Here is a 24,580-nt window from a genome sequence, read left to right as displayed (position 1 = left end):
GTATTTAGTCAGCCACCAATTGTGCAAGTTCTCCCACTTAAAAAGATGAGAGAGGCCTGTAATTTTCATCATAGGTACACGTCAACTATGACAGACAAATTGAGAAAAAAAAATCCTGAAAATCACATTGTAGGATTTTTAATGAATTTATTTGCAAATTATGGTGGAAAATAAATATTTGGTCAATAACAAAAGTTTCTCAATACTTTGTTATATGCCCTTTGTTGGCAATGACACAGGTCAAACGTTTTCTGTAAGTCTTCACAAGGTTTTCACACACTGTTGCTGGTATTTTGGCCCATTCCTCCATGCAGATATCCTCTAGAGCAGTGATGTTTTGGGGCTGTTGCTAGGCAACACAGACTTTCAACTCCCTCCAAAGATTTTCTATGGGGTTGAGATCTGGAGACTGGCTAGGCCACTCCAGGACCTTGAAATGCTTCTTACGAAGCCACTCCTTCGTTGCCCGGGCAGTGTGTTTGGGATCATTGTCATGCTGAAAGACCCAGCCACATTTAATCTTCAATGCCCTTGCTGATGTAAGGAGGTTTTCACTCAAAATCTCACGATACATGGCCCCATTCATTCTTTCCTTTACACGGATCAGTCGTCCTGGTCCCTTTGCAGAAAAACAGCCCCAAAGCATGATGTTTCCACCCCCATGCTTCACAGTAGGTATGGTGTTCTTTGGATGCAACTCAGCATTCTTTGTCCTCCAAACACGACGAGTTGAGTTTTTACCAAAAAGTTCTATTTTGGTTTCATCTGACCATATGACATTCTCCCAATCCTCTTCTGGATCATCCAAATGCACTCTAGCAAACTTCAGACGGGCCTGGACATGTACTGGCTTAAGCAGGGGGACAGGTCTCGCACTGCAGGATTTGAGTCCCTGGCGGCGTAGTGTGTTACTGATGGTAGGCTTTGTTACTTTGGTCCCAGCTCTCTGCAGGTCATTCACCAGGTCCCCCCGTGTGGTTATGGGATTTTTGCTCACCGTTCTTCTGATCATTTTGACCCCACGGGGTGAGATCTTGCGTGGAGCCCCAGATCGAGGGAGATTATCAGTGGTCTTGTATGTCTTCCATTTCCTAATAATTGCTCCCACAGTTGATTTCTTCAAACCAAGCTGCTTACCTATTGCAGATTCAGTCTTCCCAGCCTGGTACAGGTCTACAATTTTGTTTCTGGTGTCCTTTGACAGCTCTTTGGTCTTGGCCATAGTGGAGTTTGGAGTGTGACTGTTTGAGGTTGTGGACAGGTGTCTTTTATACTGATAACAAGTTCAAACAGGTGCCATTAATACAGGTAACGAGTGGAGGACAGAGGAGCCTCTTAAAGAAGAAGTTACAGGTCTGTGAGAGCCAGAAATCTTGCTTGTTTGTAGGTGACCAAATACTTATTTTCCACCATAATTTGCAAATAAATTCATTAAAAATCCTACAATGTGATTTTCTGGATTTTTTTTCCTCAATTTGTCTGTCACAGTTGACGTGTACCTATGATGAAAATTACAGGCCTCTCTCATCTTTTTAAGTGGGAGAACTTGCACAATTGGTAGCTGACTAAATACTTTTTTTCCCCACTGTATACATGCCCGTCTGAAGTTTGCCAATGAACATCTGAATGATTCCAAGGAGAACTGGGTGAAAGTGTTGTGGTCAGATGAGACCAAAATCGAGCTCTTTGGCATCAACTCAACTCGCCGTGTTTGGAGGAGGAGGAATGCTGCCTATGACCCCAAGAACACCATCCCCACGTCAAACATGGAGGTAGAAACATTATGCTTTGGGGGTGTTTTTCTGCTAAGGGGACAGGACAACTTCACCGCATCAAAGGGACGATGGATGGCGCCATGTACCGTAAAATCTTGGGTGAGAACCTCCTTCCCTCAGCCAGGGCATTGAAAATGGGTCGTGGATGGGTATTCCAGCATGACAATGATCCAAAACACACGGCCAAGGCAACAAAGGAGTGGCTCAAGAAGAAGCACATTAAGGTCCTGGAGTGGCCTAGCCAGTCTCCAGACCTTAATCCCATAGAAAACCTGTGGAGGGAGCTGAAGGTTCGAGTTGCCAAACATCAGGCTCGAAACCTTAATGACTTGGAGAGGATCTGCAAAAAGGAGTGGGACAAATTCCCTCCTGAGATGTGTGCAAACCTGGTGGCCAACTACAAGAAACGCCTGACCTCTGTGATTGCCAACAAGGGTTTTGCCACCAAGTGCTAAGTCATGTTTTGCAGAGGGGTCAAATACTTATTTCCCTCATTAAAATGCAAATCAATTTATAACATTTTGATATGTGTTTTTCTGGATTTTTTTGTTGTTATTCTGTCTCTCACTGTTCAAATAAACCTATCATTACATTTATAGACTGATCATGTCTTTGTCAGTGGGCAAACGTACAAAATCAGCAGGGGATCAAATACTTTTTTCCCTCACCGTAATTTAATCCTATCCAATTAATATGTACAGAACAGAGCGAACAGAACAGAGCAAAAATAACAGCCTCTAAAATAGAACGGGTTTATGGTCCTTTCAGTTGGCGAAGAAAAAGGACAGGTGTTTTCAAACACAACCGGGAATAAAAAATTATACCCAAAGCGTTGCACAGCTGCACCGACAGAGCTTTGCCGAGAATACAGGATTGCACTTCTCAGAAATACATCTGGCCAACCACCCCCTCTCCACCCCTGCCACCCTGCTGATAGAAAAACCTCAGTTTAGAAAGAGAAATATTTGGAAGCTGTGCGCCAGCGAGAATCAATCTTTACTCGATTGTATAAAGTTTATCTTCCATCACTAAGAATGTGGTGAATGATGGTTTTGGACGGTGCTGAGGGCTCAGAGTGGAGTCCAACCTGGCAGGGAAGGCTGTTCTGCCATTTGTTCATTTTCCCCCAGAGGCCCAATCCAAACGGCCTCTCACAGCGTTGCTAGGAGGCTAAAGGTCTTCGGAGCAGAGACTGTAATTATGTAATACAAATTGTGACATGGGTCTTTCTGTCTCTGTCTGGTGTAGACTAATGATACAGTGCATTTGGAAAGTATTCAGACCCCTTGACTTTTTCCACATTTTGTTACGTTACAGCCTTATTCTAAAATGGATTCCATTGTTTTTTTCCCTCATCAATCTACACATAATACCCCATAATAACAAAGCAAAAACAGTTTTTTTTTAAAAATGTTTGCATATTTTTTCAAACAAAAAAAAGGAAATATAACATTAACATAAGTATTCACACCGTTTACTCAGTACTTGGTAGAAGCACTTTTGGCAGCGATTACAGCCTCGAGTCTTCTTGGGTATGATGCAACAAGCTTGTCACACCTGTATTTGGGGAGTTTCTCCCATTCCTCTCAAGCTCTGTCAGGTTGGATGGGGAGCGTCGTTGCACAGCTATTTTCAGGTCTCTCCAGAGATGTTCGATTGGGTTCAAGTCTGAGCTCTGGCTGGGCCACTCAAGGACATTCAGAGACTTGTCCGGAAGCCACTCCTGCGTTGTCTTGGCTGTGTGCTTAGGGTCATTGTCCTGTTGGAAGGTGAACCTTCACCCCAGTCTGAGGCCCTGAGTGCACTGGAGCAGGTTTTCATCAAGGATCTCACTGTACTTTGCTCCGTTCATCTTTCCCTCAATCCTGACTAGTCTCCCAGTCCCTGCCGCTGAAAAACATCCCCACAGCATGATGCTGCCACCACCATGCCTCACCGTAGGGATGGTGCAAGGTTTCCTCCAGAAGTGACGCTTGGCATTCAGACCGAAGTGTTCAATCTTGGTTTCATCAGAGCAGAGAATCTTGTTTCTCATGGTCTGAGAGTCCTTTAAGTACATTTTGGCAAACTCCAAGCAGGCTGTCATGTGCCTTTTACTGAGGAGTGGCTTCTGTCTGGCCACTCTACCATAAAGGCCTGATTGGTGGAGTGCTGCAGAGATGGTTGTCCTTCTGGAAGGTTCTCCCAACTCCACAGAGGAACTCTGGAGCTCTGTCAGTGTGACCATCGGATTCTTGGTCACCTCCATGACCAAGGCCCTTCTCCCCTGATTGCTCAGTTTGGCCGGGCGGCCAGCTCTAGGAAGAGTCTTGGTGGTTCCAAACTTCTTCCATTTAAGAATGATGGAGGCCACTGTGTTCTTGGGGACCTTCAATGCTGCAGACATTTTTTGGTACCCTTCCCCAGATCAGTGCCTCGACACAATCCTGTCTCTGATCTCTACGGACAATTCCTTTGACCTCGTGGCTTGGTTTTTGCTCTGACATGGACTGTCAACTGTGGAACCTTATAGACAGGTGTGTGCCTTTCCAAATCATGTCCAATTAATTGAATTTAACACAGGTGGACTCCAATCAAGTTGTAGAAACATCTCAAGGATGATCAATAGAAACAGGATGCACCTGAGCTCAATTTTGAGTCCCATAGCAAAGTGTCTTAATACTTATGTAAATAAGGTATTTCAGTTTTTTATTTTTAACAGATTTGCAAACATTTCTACAACCCTGTCTTCGCTGTGTCATTATGGGGTATTGTGTGTAGATTGAGGGAAAAATTAATTTAATCCATTTTAGAATAAGGCTGTAACGTAACAAAATGTGGAAAAAGGGAAGAGGACTGAATACTTTCCGAATGGACTGTATATGTCAATGTGTGTGACTGTGTCTCAGTGTATGCGTGTATCATGTCTCCTTAGGGACAGCATCATGGCACAGGAAATGATGTAAGAGCTGCAGTTTAGAATAGGAACCCCTGATTATCACAAAGATAATTTATGTGTAATTACGTATATCCATAACTAATGAGGAATCACAAATCCTAGCGTATGTATGACTTCTGAAATATTTGGTTCCTAATAAACATGTGTCATTCCTCTTTAGAGACATGGCTGAGGCAATAATGTGAGTATTGTGTATCAGAATTAGAAGAATGTGTGTGTGAATAAGTTTTCAAATATATTGTACTTTATATTACATAATGGACAGAAAGGTCATCATTACTTTTAGTTATCTATGAAGTCTGCCTTGCAAAAGTATTCATCCCCCTTGCCGTTTTTCCTAGTTTGTTGCATTATAACCTGTCATTTAAATTGATTTTTATTTGGATTTCATGTAAAGGATATACACAAAATAGTCCAAATTGGGTGAAGTGAAATGAAAAAAATAACTTTTCAAGACATTCTCAAAAATAAATAACGGAAAAGTGGTGCGGGCATATGTATTCACCCCCTTTGCTATGAAGCCCCTAAATAAGATCTTGTGCAACCAATTACCTTCAGAAGTCACATAAGTAGTTAAATAAAGTCCACCTGTGTGCAATCTAAGTGTCACATGAGCTGTCACACGATCTCAGTATATATACACCTGTTCTGAAACGCAGCAGAGTCTGCAACACCACAAAGCAAGGGGCACCACCAAGCAAACGGCACCATGAAGACTAAAGAGCTCTCCAAACAGGTCAGGGACAAAGTTGTGGAGAAGTACAGATCAGCTTTGTGTTATAAAAAAATATCTTAAACTTTGAAAAATGGAAAGAATATGGCATCACAAAAAATCTGCCAAGAGATGGCCACCCACCAAAACTCACGGACCTGGCAAGGAGGGCATTAATCAGAGAGGCAACAAAGAGACCAAAGATAACCTTGAAGGAGCTGCAAAGCTCCACAGCGGAGATTGGAGTACCTGTCCATAGGACCACTTTAAGCAGTATGCTCCATAGAGCGTGGCTTTACGGAAATGTGGCTAGAAAAAAGCCATTGCTTAGAGAATAAAATAAGTAAACTCGTTTGGTGTTTGCCAAAAGACATGTGGGAGACTCCCCAAACATATGGAAGAAGGTACTCTGGTCAGATGAGACTAAAATTGAGGTTTTTGGCCATCAAGGAAAACGCTATGTCTGGCGCAAACCCAACACCTCTCATCACCCAGAGAACACCATCCCCACAGTGAAGCATGGTGGGAAACTGGTCAGAATTGAAGGAATGATGGATGGCGCTAAATACAGGGAAATTCTTGAGGGAAACCTATTTCAGTCTTCCAGAGATTTGAGACTGGGACGGAGGTTCACCTTCCAGCAGGACAATGACCCTAAGCATACTGCTAAAGCAACACTCAAGTGGTTTAAAGGGAAACATTTAAATGTCTTGCAATGGCCTAGTCAAAGCCCAGACCTCAATCCAATTGAGAATCTGTGGTATGACTTAAAGATTGCTGTACACCAGCGGAACCCATCCAACTTGAAGGAGCTGGAGCACTTTTGCCTTGAGGAATGGGCAACAATCCCAGTGGATGGATGTGCCAAGCTTATAGAGACATACCCCAAGAGACTTGCAGCTGTAATTGCTGCAAAAGGTGGCTCTACAAAGTATTGACTTTGTGGGGGTGAATAGTTATGCTCGCTCAAGTTTTCTGTTTTTTTGTCTTATTTCTTGTTTGTTTCACAATAAACAAAATGTTGCATCTTCAAAGTGGTAGGCATGTTGTGTAAATCAAATGATACAAACCCCAAAAAAATCATTTTTAATTCCAGGTTGTAAGGCAACAAAATAGGAAAAATGCCAAGGGGGGTGAATACTTTCGCAATCCACTGTACAGTACAAGATGTACTTTTACTGGAGAACTAAATCAGCTGACAAAAACATAGATCTGAATGGAAAGGGACAAGGAGCGTCCATTACAAAAAGAGGACCACACAGACCAACATAATATATATTAGTCTGTGATTATAGCAGTTACAAAATACTCAGAGAAGAGAAATCAGGAACACATTGTGAATCTGTCTCTTTAACCCCCTAAAGTCGATTGACGCACCGGTGTGTCAATCTAAGTAACATAATAAAAAATTCACCATCAAAATCTGTCAGTTTAAGACAGAGCTATCTTTCCGCTATGGAAAGGGTAGACTCTCTACAACCGGACAATGACCCAAAACACACCTCCACGCTGTGTAAGGGCTATTTGACCAAGAAGAAGAGGTATGGAGTGCTGCATCAGATGGCCTGGCCTCTACAATCACCCGGCCTCAACCCAATTGAGATGGTTTGGGATAAGTTGGACCGCAGAGTGAAGGAAATGCAGCCAACAAGTGCTCAGCATATGTGGGAACTCCTTCAAGACTGTTGGAAAAACATTCCTCATGAAGCTGGTTGAGAGAATGCCAAGAGTGTGCAAAGCTGTCATCAAGGCAAAGGGTGGCTACTTTGAAGAATCTCAAATATAAAATACATTTTGTTTTGTTTAACACTTTTTTGGTTACTACAAGATTCCATATGTGTTATTTCATAGTTTTGATGTCTTCACTATTATTCTACAATGTAGAAAATAGTAAAAATAAAGAACTCCTTGAATGAGTAGTGTGTATATATATATTTGTTGTTGTCATATATTTCGGAGCTTTCTTCTATCTCTGTCACACCCTGACTTATGGGACTCTTGTATGTTGAGTCAGGGTGTGGATATCTATGTTAGTATTTCTATGTTTGCATTCTATGTTGTGTGTTTCTATGTTTGGCCGGGTGTGATTCCCAATTAGAGGCAGCTGTCGCTCGTTGTCTCTGATTGGGGATCATACTTAGGCAGCCTATTGGCATTCATTAGTTGTGGGATCTTGTTCCGTGTTAGAGGCTTGTTTTGTGTTTAGCCTTAGGACTTCATGTTTTGTTGGTTTGTTCGTGTGTTTATCGGTGAAATAAACATGTATGCCTTTCACGCTGTGTTCCCAGTCCGGCCCGGCCCGTTCCTGCTCCTCGCACCAGACCTGTGGTGTGTGTCTCCAGTCCGGCCCGGCCCATGCCTGCTCCCCGCACCAAGCCAGTGGTGTGTGTCTCCAGTCCGGCCCGGCCCGTGCCTGCTCCCCGCACCAAGCCAGTGGTGCGTGTTCCCACTCCGGCCCGGCCCGTTCCTGCTCCCTGCACCAAGCCAATGGTGCGTGTTCCCAGTCCGGCCCAGCCCGTTCCTGCTCCTCGCACCAAGCCAATGGTGCGTGTTCCCAGTCCGGCCCAGCCCGTTCCTGCTCCTCGCACCAGGCCAGTGGTGCGTGTTCCCAGTCCGGCCCGGCCCGTTCCTGTTCCAAGCACCAAGCCAGTGGTGCGTGTCGCCAGCCCGGTACGCCCCGTACCTACTCCCCGCACCAAGCCAGTGGTGCGTGTTCCCAGTCCGGCCCGGCCCGTCCCTGCTCCTCGCACCAGGCCAGTGGTGCGTGTTCCCAGTCCGACCCGGCCCGTTCCTGTTCCTCGCACCAAGCCAGTGGTGCGTGTTCCCAGTCCGGTACGGCCCGTGCCTGCTCCCCGCACCAAGCCAGTGGTGCGTGTCGCCAGCCCGGTACGCCCCGTACCTGCTCCCCGCACCAAGCCAGTGGTGCGTGTTTCCAGTCCGGCCCGGCCCGGGCCTGCTCCCCGCACCAAGCCAGTGGTGCGTGTCGCCTGGTCCGGCACCGGTCAGCTGCTCCACTCCGGAGCCCAAGCAGTCCGCTCCACCGGTGCCTGATCCAGCTCCGGTCAGCTGCTCCACTCCGGAGCCAGAGCAGTCCGCTCCACCGGGGTCCAGTCCAGCTCCGGTCAGCTGCTCCACTCCGGAGCTAGAGCAGTCCGCTCCACCGGTGCCCAGTCCAGCTCCGGTCAGTGGCTCCACTCCGGAGCCAGAGCAGTCCGCTCCACCGGTGCCTGATCCAGCTCCAGTCAGCTGCTCCACTCCGGAACCCGAGCAGTCCAGACCCAGACGTCAGCCCCTCTCCAGGTTCGGGGTCTCCCACACCAGGGTCCAGACAGGGCTTGGTAGATCGTGGGAGGAAGGAGAGGAGAAGCAGCGCGCCGAGGTCCAGACCAGACCAGGGGCGCAACGGGGAGGCTGAGAGAATGTGGTCGTCACGCCCGGAGCCGGATCCGCCTCCGAGGCGGAATGCCCACCCGGACCCTACCCTGTTATGTAAGGTTTGTGCGGTCTGAGTCCGCACCTTTGGGGGGGGGGGGGGGTACTGTCACGCTCTGACTTATGGGACTCTTGTATGTTGAATCAGGGAGTGGATATCTATGTTAGTATTTCTATGTTTGCATTCTATGTTGTGTGTTTCTATGTTTGGCCGGGTGTGATTCCCAATCAGAGGCAGCTGTCGCTCGTTGTCTCTGATTGGGGATCATACTTAGGCAGCCTATTGGCATTCATTAGTTGTGGGATCTTGTTCCGTGTTAGAGGCTTGTTTTGTGTTTAGCCTTAGGACTTCACATTTCGTTGGTTTGTTGTTTTGTTTGTGTGTTTATCGGTGAAATAAACATGTATGCCTTTCACGCTGCGCCTTGGTCTGACCCGTCCTTCAACGACCCTGACAATCTCCTAGATATCTCCTAGTATCTTATTATGAATTTTTTGACTGTCTTTTTTGCCATTTATGAATGTGTTATTCAATGCGTATCTCTGGGCTATAGCAGAAAAGGCCAAATTCAATATTTAATCAGATCATTTTTTAAATTATTTTTTAATACCTAAAGGGGTCCCAAAATTCAATTCAAAGTATGAAAATCTTAAAACAATTCTATATGTCAGCTTAGAATCTTGGTCAGGATGGAGTTGGTGTGTTTATCGGGGCGGCAGGTAGCTTAGTGGTTAAGAGCGTTGTGCCAGTAACCGAAAGGTCGCTGGTTCTAATCCCCGAGCCGACTAGGTGAAAAATCTGTCGATGTGCCCTTGAGCAAGGCACTTAACCCTAATTGCTCCTGTAAGTCGCTCTGGATAAGAGCGTCTGCTAAATGACTAAAATGGAAATGGAAATGAGTTGGATGGAAATTGCAGCTGTTGTTATTTTGGAGGAAAATTGTAGAGCAGCGCTACTCTGACCTCATATCACTTCCTCTGGGATCAGAAATGGGAAGCTCCCAATTGACGTTTGTGATGGCTTTTTGTTTGTGTGTACATGTGTTTAAGCATGCGTGTATATGTTATGTGTCAGTGTCATCTTCTGTCTCCGCCAATTCCTGGTATGTAATTTCCAGCAGTCTGCACCTAGGGCTGGCACAATTATTGTATAATCGTGTAGCCAACAAGTATGGACAATAACCGTGCACTAAATAAAATAATCGTCCTAATCGTCTTAATACATATTCATTTTAGGAGAAGGGGGGGGATTCAATTTTATTTTCAAGTAGATGTAGTTTACCCAGTAGCAGCTTTTCATTTTTACATGAAGTGGGTAAAGTTGGTAATCATTTTATGAGCAGAGCGGCATGGTTGGGAGAAGCTTATTTTCCAAAAGTTCCAAGTGGTCAGAACCATTCATTTTTTGAGACAAGGGTGTCACCAAAGCTGTGTTGTCTTCATTAGGTATGTCGTAGGTAATTTACAAAGATGCATTATGATACATTACATGCTAAAACAAAACAACACTTGGCCATTTGCTTGACAATCAATGATTACCCCAAATTCCATAATCGTCACAGCCCTATCTGCGCCACACTGCGTTCAGACGTTTTTAGCGTGAGAACAAGGGACACTCGTGAAGTAGCTTTTTGCGGTGAAGTCATCAGTTGTGGCCCGGGACTGCTGGGGGATTTACTGGCTGCTGAGTGGATGTTGATGCTACACAGCACTCCTCCTGCCAAAACACTGCAGACCTCATGGCTGAAATATTTGATATTAGCTTTGTATTTTGACCATCAAAGCACATGCAGACAAGCAGCCTTTAGCCCCATTAAGGCCTGAGAGGGGTTTTAATTGTCTGTAGTACAACTTCTCCCACTGTAACTCGGCCTTTGTTGACATTGTTCAGTGTTTCTCTCAGCTGTTTTTTTTATTGAACAATAACACAAAATACAAAAACAGGAATATACAGACAAGAGTACATCAACTTAACGTAGACGGTGGTATTCCATTTCGAAAGAACATTTACATTTGTCAAAAAGTTTTATGATACGTACTGCTTTTTTACTGATCATTTTCAAAATGTCTCAGTTCTATCTTAAACCAATTCAAGAGGGGTTTGTTCTCTGCCCACTTCACCTTATGAATAAAGAATCTTCCAAGAAAAATAATCAAATTAACTATTCTAATTCAAATCGGGGTCCATTTCAGTTGGGTTAAAATAAGAGTCTTCCAAATAAACATTAACAGTAGTTTCCCTTAAAATAAAGTTTTCTTACTCAATCCCCAAAATTCTGACATGAGAATACTCCCAAAATAAATGGTCAATAGTTTCTGGATCACAAACACAAAACATACATTTCTCATGTATAGCAATTTTGAATCTGTGTACAATAAAAGTATTTACAGAGAATAATCTGTGAATGAGTTTATATGATACTTCTTTCACCTTGTTAGATATACAATATTTGCTAGACAACAACAAAACTTTGTTCCAGTTCAATTGTCCCAGGGCTGCATTCCAGTATATTCTATTTCTTATATCCACTACCAGTCAAAAGTTTTAGAACATCTACTCAAATAAAGAAAAACTCTTGAATGAGTAGGTGTTCTAAAACTTTTGACCGGTACTGTACATGTTATTACATTTTAGAGTTTAAAATGACAAATTCTTCTAGCTAAATTGAGGCTACAAATTCCTCAACAGTTGCACTTGGAGTACAGCTACAGTTGAAGTCGGAAGTTTACATATACTTAAGTTAGAGTCATTAAAACTCATTTTTCAACCACTCCACAAATTTCTTGTTAACAAACTATAGTTTTGGGAAGTCGGTTAGGACATCGACTTTGTGCATGACACAAGTAATTTTTCCAACAATTGTTTACAGACAGATTATTTCACTTGTAATTCACTGTATCACAATTCCAGTGGGTCAGAAGTTTACATCCAATAAGTTGACTGTGCCTTTAAACAGCTTGGAAAATTCCAGAAAATGATGTCATGGCTTTAGAAGCTTCTGATAGGCTAATAGACATAATTTGAGTTAATTGGAGGTGTACCTGTGGATGTATTTCAAAGCCTACCTTCAGACTCAATACCTCTTTGCTTGACATCATGGGAAAATCAAAAGAAATCAGCCAAGACTTCAGAAAAATAATTGTAGACCTCCACAAGTCTGGTTCATCCTTCGGAGCAATTTCAAAACGCCTGAAAGTACCACGTTCATCTGTACAAACAATAGTACGCAAATATAAACACCATGTGACCACGCAGCCGTCATACCGCTCAGGAAGGAGACACGCTCTGTCTCCTAGAGATGAACGTACTTTGGTGCGAAAAGTGCAAATCAATCCCAGAACAACAGCAAAGGACCTTGTGAAGATGCTGGAGGAAACAGGTACAAAAGTATCTATATCTACAGTAAAACGAGTCCTATATCGACATAACCTGAAAGGCCGCTCAGCAAGGAAGAAGCCACTGCTCCAAAACCGCCATAAAAAAGCAAGACTACGGCTTGCAACTGCACATGGGGACAAAGATAGTACTTTTTGGAGAAATGTCCTCTGGTCTGATGAAACAAAAATAGAACTGTTTGACCATAATGACCATCGTTATGTTTGGAGGAAAAAGCAGGTGGCTTGCAAGCCGAAGAACACCATCCCAACCGTGAAGCACGGGGGTGGCAGCATCATGCTGTGGGGGTGCTTTGCTGCAGGAGGGACTGGTGCACTTCATAAAATAGATGGCATCATGAGGAAGGAAAATTATGTGGATATATTGAAGCAACATCTCAAGACATCAGTCAGGAAGTTAAAGCTTGGTCGCAAATAGGTCTTCCATATGGACAATGACCCCAAGCATACTTCCAAAGTTGTGGCAAAATAGCTTAAGGACAACAAAGTAAAGGTTTGTAGTGGCCATCACAAAGCCCTGACCTCAATCCTATAGAAAATGTGTGGGCAGAACTGAAAAAGCGTGTGCGAGCAAGGAGGCCTAAAAAACTGACTCAGTTACACCAGCTCTGTCAGGAGGAATGGGCCAAAATTCACCCAACTTATTGTGGGAAGCTTGTGGAAGGCTACCCGAAACGTTTGACCCAAGTTAAACAATTTAAAGGCAATGCTACCAAATACTAATTGAGTGTATGTAAACTTCTGACCCACTGGGAATGTGATGAGAGAAATAAAGGCTGAAATAAATCATTCTCTCTACTATTATTCTGACATTTCACATTCTTAAAATAAAGTGGTGATCCTAATTTTTACTAGGATTAAATGTCAGGAATTGTGAAAAACTGAGTTTAAATGTATTTAGTTAAGGTGTGTGTAAACTTCCGACTTCAACTGTATATTATCCTAAAAGAGGAACGGCACCTCTAGGGACAGCACCAACAATTATTTGAAACTCCTCAGGAGTGATTGGAACCATTGTGTGTCTTCATGAATTCAGGATAATTATATAGTTGTCCATCGTTATTTAATAATTGTTTATCCCAGATACTGCTGTTGTCAAACCAGTTCTGGAAAAACAAAGACTTGTTTTTGTATCTTATGTCTTTAATATTCCAAATTTTATGTATGTAGGGAAAAGTTATGTTTGTACATGAGATTCCAAGTCAGAAGTACTTGTCTATGAAGGCTGGTAAGTTTAATAGGGATTTTACGCACATCAAAGTTGCACTTGAGTAAGAACTCTAGACCACGAAGCTGTTGTTAAATTAGGGAGTATATTCCAAATGCAATCCTTATTTCTCACTTTTGTATCTATTTGATGTTAATAATTATATCAGTGGTTTTAAAATACAGAGCATTCTTGGGTCCAAAATAAAATGTTCAGTGGGTAATTTGTAGCTCAGTTCTTCAACCCTGGTGTTCTATATAACCACAAAAAAAAAATACAACACAAATTAATCATAAAGTGCATGATTTTTTGTTTGATGTGGTCTAACAAAGGAATAAACATGTGACACAGTTTATACACATTTTTTTGACACACAAAAAGTAGCCTGCATAATATGATTCATTTTCTATGATGTTCTGCAATGTGAGGACTCCACATCATCTCCAACATAGAGCTCATGTGAGGCTGTCAATAAACATTCTATACAACATTTTGTGACACATTCCATACAAAAAGTAGCCTACTACACAATATTCATATTCTATGATGTTCTCCACGGGTGCGACTCCACAAAATAGGCCCAGTGTATTTTATGAGGCTGTTATCTCAGAGTTGGTTGGGTAGGTGAGTCATCACAGTGTTGGGTAGCTGAACCACCACAGTGTTGGGTAGGTGTGCCATCATAGTGTTGGGTAGGTGAGTCATCACAGTGTTGGGTAGCTGAACCACCACAGTGTTGGGTAGGTGTGCCATCACAGTGTTGGGTAGGTGAGCCATCATAGTGTTGGGTAGGTGAGTCATCACAGTGTTGGGTAGGTGAGCCATCACAGTGTTGGGTAGGTCAGCCTTCACAGTGTTGGGTAGGTCAGCCATCACAGTGTTGGGTAGGTGAGCCATCACAGTGTTGGGTAGGTGAGTCATCACTGTTCCACTCAGTGAATGAGTCATCATCCAGCCTGCCAGCTGGTGGTTGTTAAAAACATTACCTTCTGTATTTCCATAGTTTCCATTGTTACGCACTGTTATCATTCCTGTCCTTGGCTGTCTGAGAGAGGTCCTTGCTCAACCTGTCTATGGCAATCAACACAGCCAGAACACAACACAATCACACTGAAGTAAGACCCGCCTGCAAAACACAGTCAGCCAATGTAGGTTATTTTAATCCAAAATGCCTTCAGAGCCAAGAAATTATTGTTGTGTTTTATACGGTATGTAACCATAACAGCATTAGTAATGCACGGCGATGATAACTGTATGTGTGTGGTGGTAGGAATAAACATGTGACACAGTTTATACACATTTTTTTGACACACAAAAAGTAGCCTGCATAATATGATTCATTTTCTATGATGTTCTGCAATGTGAGGACTCCACATCATCTCCAACATAGAGCTCATGTGAGGCTGTCAATAAACATTCTATACAACATTTTGTGACACATTCCATACAAAAAGTAGCCTACTACACAATATTCATATTCTATGATGTTCTCCACGGGTGCGACTCCACAAAATAGGCCCAGTGTATTTTATGAGGCTGTTATCTCAGAGTTGGTTGGGTAGGTGAGTCATCACAGTGTTGGGTAGCTGAACCACCACAGTGTTGGGTAGGTGTGCCATCACAGTGTTGGGTAGGTGAGCCATCATAGCGTTGGGTAGGTGAGTCATCACAGTGTTGGGTAGCTGAACCACCACAGTGTTGGGTAGGTGTGCCATCACAGTGTTGGGTAGGTGAGCCATCATAGTGTTGGGTAGGTGAGTCATCACAGTGTTGGGTAGGTGAGCCATCACAGTGTTGGGTAGGTCAGCCTTCACAGTGTTGGGTAGGTCAGCCATCACAGTGTTGGGTAGGTGAGCCATCACAGTGTTGGGTAGGTGAGTCATCACTGTTCCACTCAGTGAATGAGTCATCATCCAGCCTGCCAGCTGGTGGTTGTTAAAAACATTACCTTCTGTATTTCCATAGTTTCCACTGTTACGCACTGTTATCATTCCTGTCCTTGGCTGTCTGAGAGAGGTCCTTGCTCAACCTGTCTATGGCAATCAACACAGCCAGAACACAACACAATCACACTGAAGTAAGACCCGCCTGCAAAACACAGTCAGCCAATGTAGGTTACTTTAATCCAAAATGCCTTCAGAGCCAAGAAATTATTGTTGTGTTTTATACGGTATGTAACCATAACAGCATTAGTAATGCACGGCGATGATAACTGTATGTGTGTGGTGGTAGGAATAAACATGTGACACAGTTTATACACATTTTTTTGACACACAGAAAGTAGCCTGCATAATGTGATTCATTTTCTATGATGTTCTGCAATGTGAGGACTCCACATCATCTCCAACAGAGAGCTCATGTGAGGCTGTCAATAAACATTCTATACAACGTTTTGTGACACATTCCATACAAAAAGTAGCCTACTACACAATATTCATATTCTATGATGTTCTCCACGGGTGCGACTCCACAAAATAGGCCCAGTGTATTTTATGAGGCTGTTATCTCAGTGTTGGTTGGGTAGGTGAGTCATCACAGTGTTGGGTAGCTGAACCACCACAGTGTTGGGTAGGTGTGCCATCACAGTGTTGGGTGGGTGAGCCATCATAGTGTTGGGTAGGTGAGTCATCATAGTGTTGGGTAGGTGAGTCATCACAGTGTTGGGTAGGTGAGCCATCACAGTGTTGGGTAGGTCAGCCTTCACAGTGTTGGGTAGGTCAGCCATCACAGTGTTGGGTAGGTGAGCCATCACAGTGTTGGGTAGGTGAGTCATCACCGTTCCACTCAGTGAATGAGTCATCATCCAGCCTGCCAGCCGGTGGTTGTTAAAAACATTACCTTCTGTATTTCCATAGTTTCCATTGTTACGCACTGTTATCATTCCTGTCCTTGGCTGTCTGAGAGAGGTCCTTGCTCAACCTGTCTATGGCAATCAACACAGCCAGAACACAACACAATCACACTGAAGTAAGACCCGCCTGCAAAACACAGTCAGCCAATGTAGGTTACTTTACTCCAAAATGCCTTCAGAGCCAAGAAATTATTGTTGTGTTTTATACGGTGTGTAACCATAACAGCATTAGTAATGCACGGCGATGATAACTGTATGTGTGTGGTGGGTCTGAGTCATAATCTAACTGAAATACAACCAAGAATTATGAGGGTGTGTTATATATTATATTTGTTTGACCTGAGCTATTACTTTGCTCTAAGGTCAGCAAAGTAAAAAAGACGGCTTTGTTGTAAAAAAAAAAGCCTATTTCTGTGTTTATTCGCTCCCTGGCCTTTTACGAAAATGTATGTTTTCCCAGCTATATTTTGTAACCATAGTGACAGTGGTGTGGTTGGCAGTAATGCACAACAGTAAAGTAATTCATTGTATCGTCATGGTGCCTCCAACACATTGAACTGGTTTATTTTCGCTGTATGTTCAGCCGGGAGAAGCTGAGGAACGGTTACAGCAAGAGAGAACATGTGGGACTTGGAATGTCAGCAGTCAAGGACTCATCACCCCAAACCACCCTGCCAGAATTATCCAGTAACATTAGACGAAATTCCAAAATACTCACAGAACTCTCCTTGTGTCATCTAATGTAATACAGTATGTTGCTAATTTGGTATATCAATTGCAATTTTGAAGTTACAATCCTTTAATAACAAACCTTTAATAACAGAAAGTAACAACCTTTATGTCTAATGTGGGAGTATCAAAAAATATGTGGACATAATTCTCTGTAGCATCTGAAATAGCTTTGTAGATGTTGTGTGTACACTATTGATGGCAGATACAAATATCTCAGCAAACACTTGAGTCATCCACCAATGTGCTGCTAAATTCACATCGGAGACCTGTTGAACCAGTTGAACTAAGTGCATTTTCATTAGATAGCTATCATTGATGGGCATGGAAGAACAACAAGACATAGTGACTTAGATAATAATAATGTATCTGTAAAACAGACAAAATTCAGATAAAAACACGTCAAAACAATTATATAACAAGCTCATACTGCCACTTACATTAGACCCTGGCCAAATTTGGTGGAAATCAGACTTCAAAGGCCATCCAGATTATTTCTAGTAGTCCTGTGTTATGTTTTCCATTGTCGGATCACATTATGTTGATGGATAAGTTAATAAAAACATTGACACAGACAATTAGCTTAATGCTGGCTATGCAGACTGAGGCAGATAGCTTAGCTGAGTGCTGTGGCTGAGATAGAGATGACTGTGTATTTAGGGCCCTGGGTAAATCTCAAAGTCTAACGTGGATTCCTCTTCTACTCTCCTTTTCTTCTCTTCTGATATGAGAAGACAGGATAGGTGAAAATATTATGGCCGAAGCTAACTGGGGATTCACCATAACCTGGGTAGTTTTTATTCCAATCAATCCAGAATATAAAGGGAATGAGACAACGAGAGGAAGACTCTTTAGGGTATTGAGATGACGCCATATTATTTTTTCTATATTGCCTCACAACCCTCAATTTGGTCTCCAGTGGTATAACGATGACGTGGATAGACTTGAGACCTAGTTGCTTCACTTTGATGTGAATGCACCCTGCTGATTAGATAGGCTTACTTACAGCCCTTAACCAACAATGCATTTATTTCTTAATAAAAAAGTAAAATAAAACAACAACAACAAAAAAGTGTTGAGAAAAAAAGAGCAGAAGTAAAATAAAATAACAGTAGGGAGGCTATATACAGGGGGGTACCGGTGCAGAGTCAATGTGCGGGGGCACCGGCTAGTTGAGGTAGTTGAGGTAATATGTACATGTGGGTAGAGTTAAAGTGACTATGCATAAATAATTAACAGAGTAGCAGCAGCGTAAAAAGATGGGGTGGGGTTGCAAATAGTCAGTGTAGCCATGATTAGCTGTTCAGGAGTCTTATGGCTTGGGGGTAGAAGCTGTTGAGAAGCCTTTTGGACTTAGACTTGGCGCTCCGGTACCGCTTGCCGTGCGGTAGCAGAGAGAACAGTCTATGACTAGGGTGGCTGGAGCCTTCCTCTGACACCGCCTGGATGGCAGTAAGCTTGGCCCCATTGATGTACTGGGCCGTACGCACTACCCTCTGCAGTGCCTTGCGGTCGGAGGCCGAGCAGTTGCCATACCAGGCGGTGATGCAACCAGTCAGGATGCTCTGGATGGTGCAGCTGTATAACTTTTTGAGGATCTGAGGACCCATGCCAAATCTTTTCAGTCTCCTGAGAGGGAATAGGCTTTGTCGTGCCCTCTTCATGACTGTCTTGGTGTGTTTGAACCATGATAGTTCATTGGTGATGTGGACACCAAGGAACTTGAAGCTCACGACCTGTTCCACTACAGCCCCGTCGATGAGAATGGGGGCGTGCTCAGTCCTCTTTATTTCCCTGTAGTCCACAATCATCTCCTTTGTCTTGGTCATGTTGACGGAGAGGTTGTTATCCTCGCACCACACGGCCAGGTCTCTGACCTCCTCCCTATAGGCTGTCTCATCGTTGTTGGTGATCAGGCTTACCACTGTTGTGTCATCTGCAAACGTAATGATGGTGTTGGAGTCGTGCCTGGCCATGCAGTCATGGGTGAACAGGGAGTACAGGAAGGGACTGAGCACGCACCCCTGAGGGGCCCCCGTGTTGAGGATCAGCGTGGCAGATGTGTTGTTACCTACCCTTACCACCTGGGGGCGGCCCGTCAGGAAGTCCAGGATCCAGTTGCAGAGGGAGGTGTTTAGTCCCAGGATCCTTAGCTTAGTGATGAGCTTTGAGGGCACTATGGTGTTGAACGCTGAGCTGTAGTCAATGAATAGCATTTTCATGAAGGTGTTCCTCTTGTCCAGGTGGGAAAGGGCAGTGTGGAGTGCAATAGAGATTGCATAATCTGTGGATCTGTTGGGGCGGTATGCAAATTGGAGTGGGTCTAGGGTTTCTGGGATAATGGTGTTGATGTGAGCCATGACCAGCCTTTCAAAGCACTTCATGGCTACAGACGTCAGTGCTACGGGTCAGTAGTCATTTAGGCAGGTTATCTTAGTTTCCTTGGGCACGGGGACTATGGTGGTCTGCTTGAAACATGTTGGTATTACAGACTCAGTCAGGGACATGTTAAAAATGTCGATGAAGACACTTGCCAGTTGGTCAGCACATGCTCGGAGTATACGTCCTGGTAATCCGTCTGGCTCTGTGGCCTTGTGAATGTTGACCTGCTTAAAAGTCTTACTCACATCGGCTACGGAGAGCGTGATCACATAGTCATCCGGAACAGCTGGTGCTCTCATGCATGCTTCAGTGTTGCTTGCCTCGAAGCGAGCATAGAAGTGGTTTAGCTCATCTGGTAGGCTTGTGTCACTGGGCAGCTCGCGGCTGTGCTTTCCTTTGTAGTCTGTAATAGTTTTCAAGCCCTGCCACATCTGACGCGTCAGAGCCGGTGTAGTACGATTCAATCTTAGTCCTGTATTGACTCTTTGCCTGTTTGATGGTTCGTTGGAGGGCATAGCGGGATTTCTTATAAGCGTCCGAGTTAGAGTCCCGCTCCTTGAAAGCGGCAGCTCTACCCTTTAGCTCAGTGCGGATGTTGCCTGTAATCCATGGCTTCTGGTTGGGGTATGTACGTACGGTCACTGTGGGGACGACGTCATCGATGCACTTATTGATGAAGCCAGTGACTGATGTGGTGTACTCCTCAATGCTATCTGAAGAATCCCGGAACATGTTCCAGTCTGTGCTTGCAAAACAGTCCTGTAGCTTAGCATCTGCGTCATCTGACCACTTTTTTATTAACCGAGTCACTGGTGCTTCCTGCTTTAGTTTTTGCTTATAAGCAGGAATCAGGAGGATAGAGTTATGGTCAGATTTGCCAAATTGAGGGCGAGGGAGAGCTTTGTATGCGTCTCTGTGTGTGGAGTAAAGGTGGTCTATAGTTTTTTTTTCCCTCTGGTTGCACATTTAACATGCTGGTAGAAATTAGGTAGAACGGATTTAAGTTTCCCTGCATTAAAGTCCCCGGCCACTAGGAGCACTGCCTCTGGATGAGCGTTTTCCTGTTTAGTTATGGCCTTACACAGCTCATTGAGTGCAATCTTAATGCCAGCATTGGTTTGTGGTGGTAAATAGACAGCTATGAAAAATATAGATGAAAACTCTCTTGGTAAATAGTGTTGTCTACAGCTTATCATAAGGTACTCTACCTCAGGCAAGCAAAACCTTGAGACTTCCTTAGTATTTGATTTTGTGCACCAGCTGTTGTTTATAAATATACACAGACTGCCACCCCTTGTCTTACCGGAGTCAGCCGTTCTATCCTGCCGATGTAGCGTATAGCCCGCTTGCTGTATGTTGTCCATGTTGTCGTTCAGCCACGACTCGGTGAAACATAAGATATTACAGTCTTCAATGTCCCATTGGTAGGATAAGCGTAATCGTAGGTCATCTAATTTATTTTCCAATGATTGAAGATTGGCTAATAGGATTGATGGAAGAGGCAGTTTACTCGCTCGCCGTCGGATCCTTACGAGGCTCCCCAACCTACGTCCACAATATCTCTGTCTCTTTCTCTTGCGAATGACGGGGATTTGGTCTTGTCGGGTGTCTATAGGATATCCTTTGCGGCCGCCTTGTTGAAGAAAAAATATTCGACCAATACGAGGTGAGTAATCACTGTCCTGATATCCAGAATCTCTTTTTGGTTATAAGAGACGATGGCAGAAACATTATGTACAGAATAAATTACAAATAATGTGAAAAAACACACATAATAGTACAATTGGTTAGAGGGCTGTAAAACGGCAGCCATCTTCTCCGGCGCCATCATTGAGGTCCAAACTCCCTAAGTGATAAAACGCTATGTGTATTCACACCCCTTGACTTTCTCCACATTTTGTTGTATTATAGCCTGAATTTAAAATTGATTACATTTCGATTTTTTGTCACTGGCCTACATACAATACCCCATAATGTCAAAGTGGAATTATGTTTTTCGAAAGTTTTACAAATCATTTAAAAATGAAAAGTTAAAATGTCTTGAGTCAATAAGTATTCAACCCCTTTGTAAGCCTAAATAAGTTCAGGAGTAAAAATGTGCTAAACAAATCACATAATAAGTTGCATGGAGTCACTCCGTGTGCAATAATAGTGTTTTAAGATGGTCATACCATTGATCATTTAGCTATTTCATTTAGAATTTTGGGACCCCTTTAGGTATAATTTGAATTTGGCCTTTACTACTATAGCCCATAGAAATGTATTGAATAACACATTCAAAAATGGCAAAAACGACAGTAAAAAAATAAATCATAAGGAATTAGGTTTTGAAGTGTCTGTCCTATATCTAGGAGATATAAAAAAGCTCTGGAAATATTATCGCTTTTTTGGACACATATTTAACCCCTTATTTTTGGTATTTTTTACAAAATTAACTCCATACTTCCATTCATTTGTATGGGTTACCTTCAGACGAGTCCTGTGACACCATGGTGTTTGTAGAGGCTCCCCTTTCCACAGTGTGCTCATATTAGTTTGTAGCCCAAATGGTTTGGACGCTACAGACAGAAGTTGGCACATCAGCGTTACCGACTTCAGATGAGTCCCATGACACATGTGGGGGTTGTAGAGCAAAATGGAGAACACTGTTGTGGAAAATAACCACTATACTTTATTACAAATAAGGTCTTACAGAGTTTTTGTTGCATCAAGATATTACTTTGTTAGAGTTTCAACAAAGCCGATGCCAGTCTGCAGAATGGCACACCCTCTTCTTCTCTTCCTCCACCTTATATAGTGTCCTCCACACATATATAGTGTCCTCCACACGCTTTAAATCCCTCCCTCCTCAGTTTCCCGCTCTTTTATTGCTCCGCCCACTCCCTTTGTCTATGGTGGCGGCTACATTCGACTTTCATTCAGTTCAGAATCAATAGTAATACACTCAATCAATCCCTTATCTTGCAAAAACACTCATGTTTAGGTTAAACTCTGTTCAACCCTGGCGCCGCTCTTTATCACTTTGTGTGAGGAGAGAGACAAAAGGCCACAAGCTAGTTTCAGTCCCTGATAAGATAGGACAGCCATGGATTTAAGTAGGAGCAAGCAATTTGACCCTGAGTCAGCTTTCCTCTTTTACCCACACACACAGTGAAATGACCCAATTCAGTTAGACACAAAGAATGTTAACTCTATGTTGATGATTAACTCAGTTTCACCTAATAGTCTATTAAAAATACACATCAACACCATCGTGTTTGTGAGAGTCTCATCTTTCCATTCGAGTTTGTAGGTCAAACCGTTCGACCGTTATAGATGTTTTCGTGAGAAGACCAATTTTCAGGATGTCTCATGGTCGGACAAACACAGCTGTAGCTCGGCCACCTTCCACAGCAGATGCGGAAGGCCGACATAGGCGGATGCGGTAGATCGAGATGCAGCCCATGCAAAAAAACATATCTCTTTTTTATTATGTTACTTATTGCATCAAAAGACTCTGTACCCCACACATAGAATTATCTGTAAGGTCCCTCAGTCGAGCAGTGAATTTCAAACAGATTCAAGCACAAAGACCAGGGAGGTTTTACAATGCCTCACAAAGAAGGACACCTATTGGTAGATGGGTAGATGGGTTAAAAAAAAAGCAGACATTGAATAATTCCTTTGAGCATGGTGAAGTTATTAATTTGGATAGTGTATCAATACACCCAGTCACTACAAAGATACAGGCGTACTTCCTAACTCAGTTGCCGGAGAGGAAGGAAACCGCTCAAGGATTTCACCATAAGGCCAATGGTGACATTAAAACTGTTACAGAGTTTAATGGCTGTGATAGGAGAAAACTGAGGATGGACCAACAACATTGTAACTACTCCACACAATACTAACCTAATTGACAGAGTAAAAAGAAGGAAGCCTGTGCAGAATAAAAATATTCCAAAACATGCATCCTGCTAGCAAGAAGGCACTAAAGTAATACTGTAAAAAATGTGGCAGAGCAATTAACTTTTTTCCCTGAATACGAAGTGTTATGTTTGGGGCAAATCCAATGCAACACATTACTGAGTACCGCCCTCTATATTTTCAAGCATTGTGGTGGCTGCATCATGTTATGGGTATGCTTGTAATCGTTAAGGACTGAGGAGCACAGGCAAAATCCTAGAGGAAAACCTGGTTCAGTCAGTGCTGTTTAAGATGAGGGAGGATGAAAACAATGTTTCATGAGCATGGCCTTATTTCTATTACAGCATATTGGATGACTGTCATTCATATTCCATTCACCCAATTCAATGTAACAGCGATAGGTTTAGGCTACTACATTATACTACAATTTTCCCTATACCCATCATGTGGTTGCTACAACCTAGCCTATGAATGAAAGTTTACAACGTAGGTGCACACAGGTCCAGAGAAAAATGTAAGGTGACAGACAGTACACATGGACAGACAGTGAAACATTCAATAACGCCTTGCACACTCTTGCCTGCATCTAGCTGATATAGGGTGTAATTATTAGTCCAACAGTTGCAAACGAGAGTTTCTATTGGACAAATTTAGGTATGTTTATCCCCGTTTTGTTTTGTTTGCTTCCATTTAAGAAACGTTTCTCAACAGAATCGGCGGAATGAATACACCCTTGATCACGTGTAAACACAGTTCACTTTCATGGCAGCCACGTTGTATTCCTTCTCGCATCTATGCGCTCTCCTCCTCTCACCTTTTCCCTTCGCTTGTGGACTTCAATGCACAACACATCAGCTGTATGTGACCAGGTGACAAAACCTTTCCAAGCCAAACCATATCATAACCGCTACAAACAGCCTACATCGTTGTCACCATATTAGCTAAAGTAATGTCATAGTCACCATAGCTAATAGAACTAACACGTTAGTAAACCCACTACAATCATGCAGTAACATTACAGTGTACAGTCAGTAAGCAGTTTAGCACTTACACTGGCAGGCCCCGGTGGCAATAAATTATTAAAACCAAAAGCTTACCTTAACTTGGAAGAGTACCGGTGTTGTGTTGGATAGTCATAGCCAGCTAGCTATATCCCTCTGTTTGAGCAGGGTGTTTGAGTAGGCTGAACTAGCTAGCTGCAAATCTCTCTCTCTCTCTTGCTTCTCCTTCATTTTGAAATAAATTAATTTGTTCA

This window comes from Coregonus lavaretus (assembly GCF_964263955.1).
Source record: "Coregonus lavaretus genome assembly, chromosome: 4".
Taxonomy (NCBI): domain Eukaryota; kingdom Metazoa; phylum Chordata; class Actinopteri; order Salmoniformes; family Salmonidae; genus Coregonus; species Coregonus lavaretus.
This window is presented reverse-complemented; position numbering follows the sequence as displayed.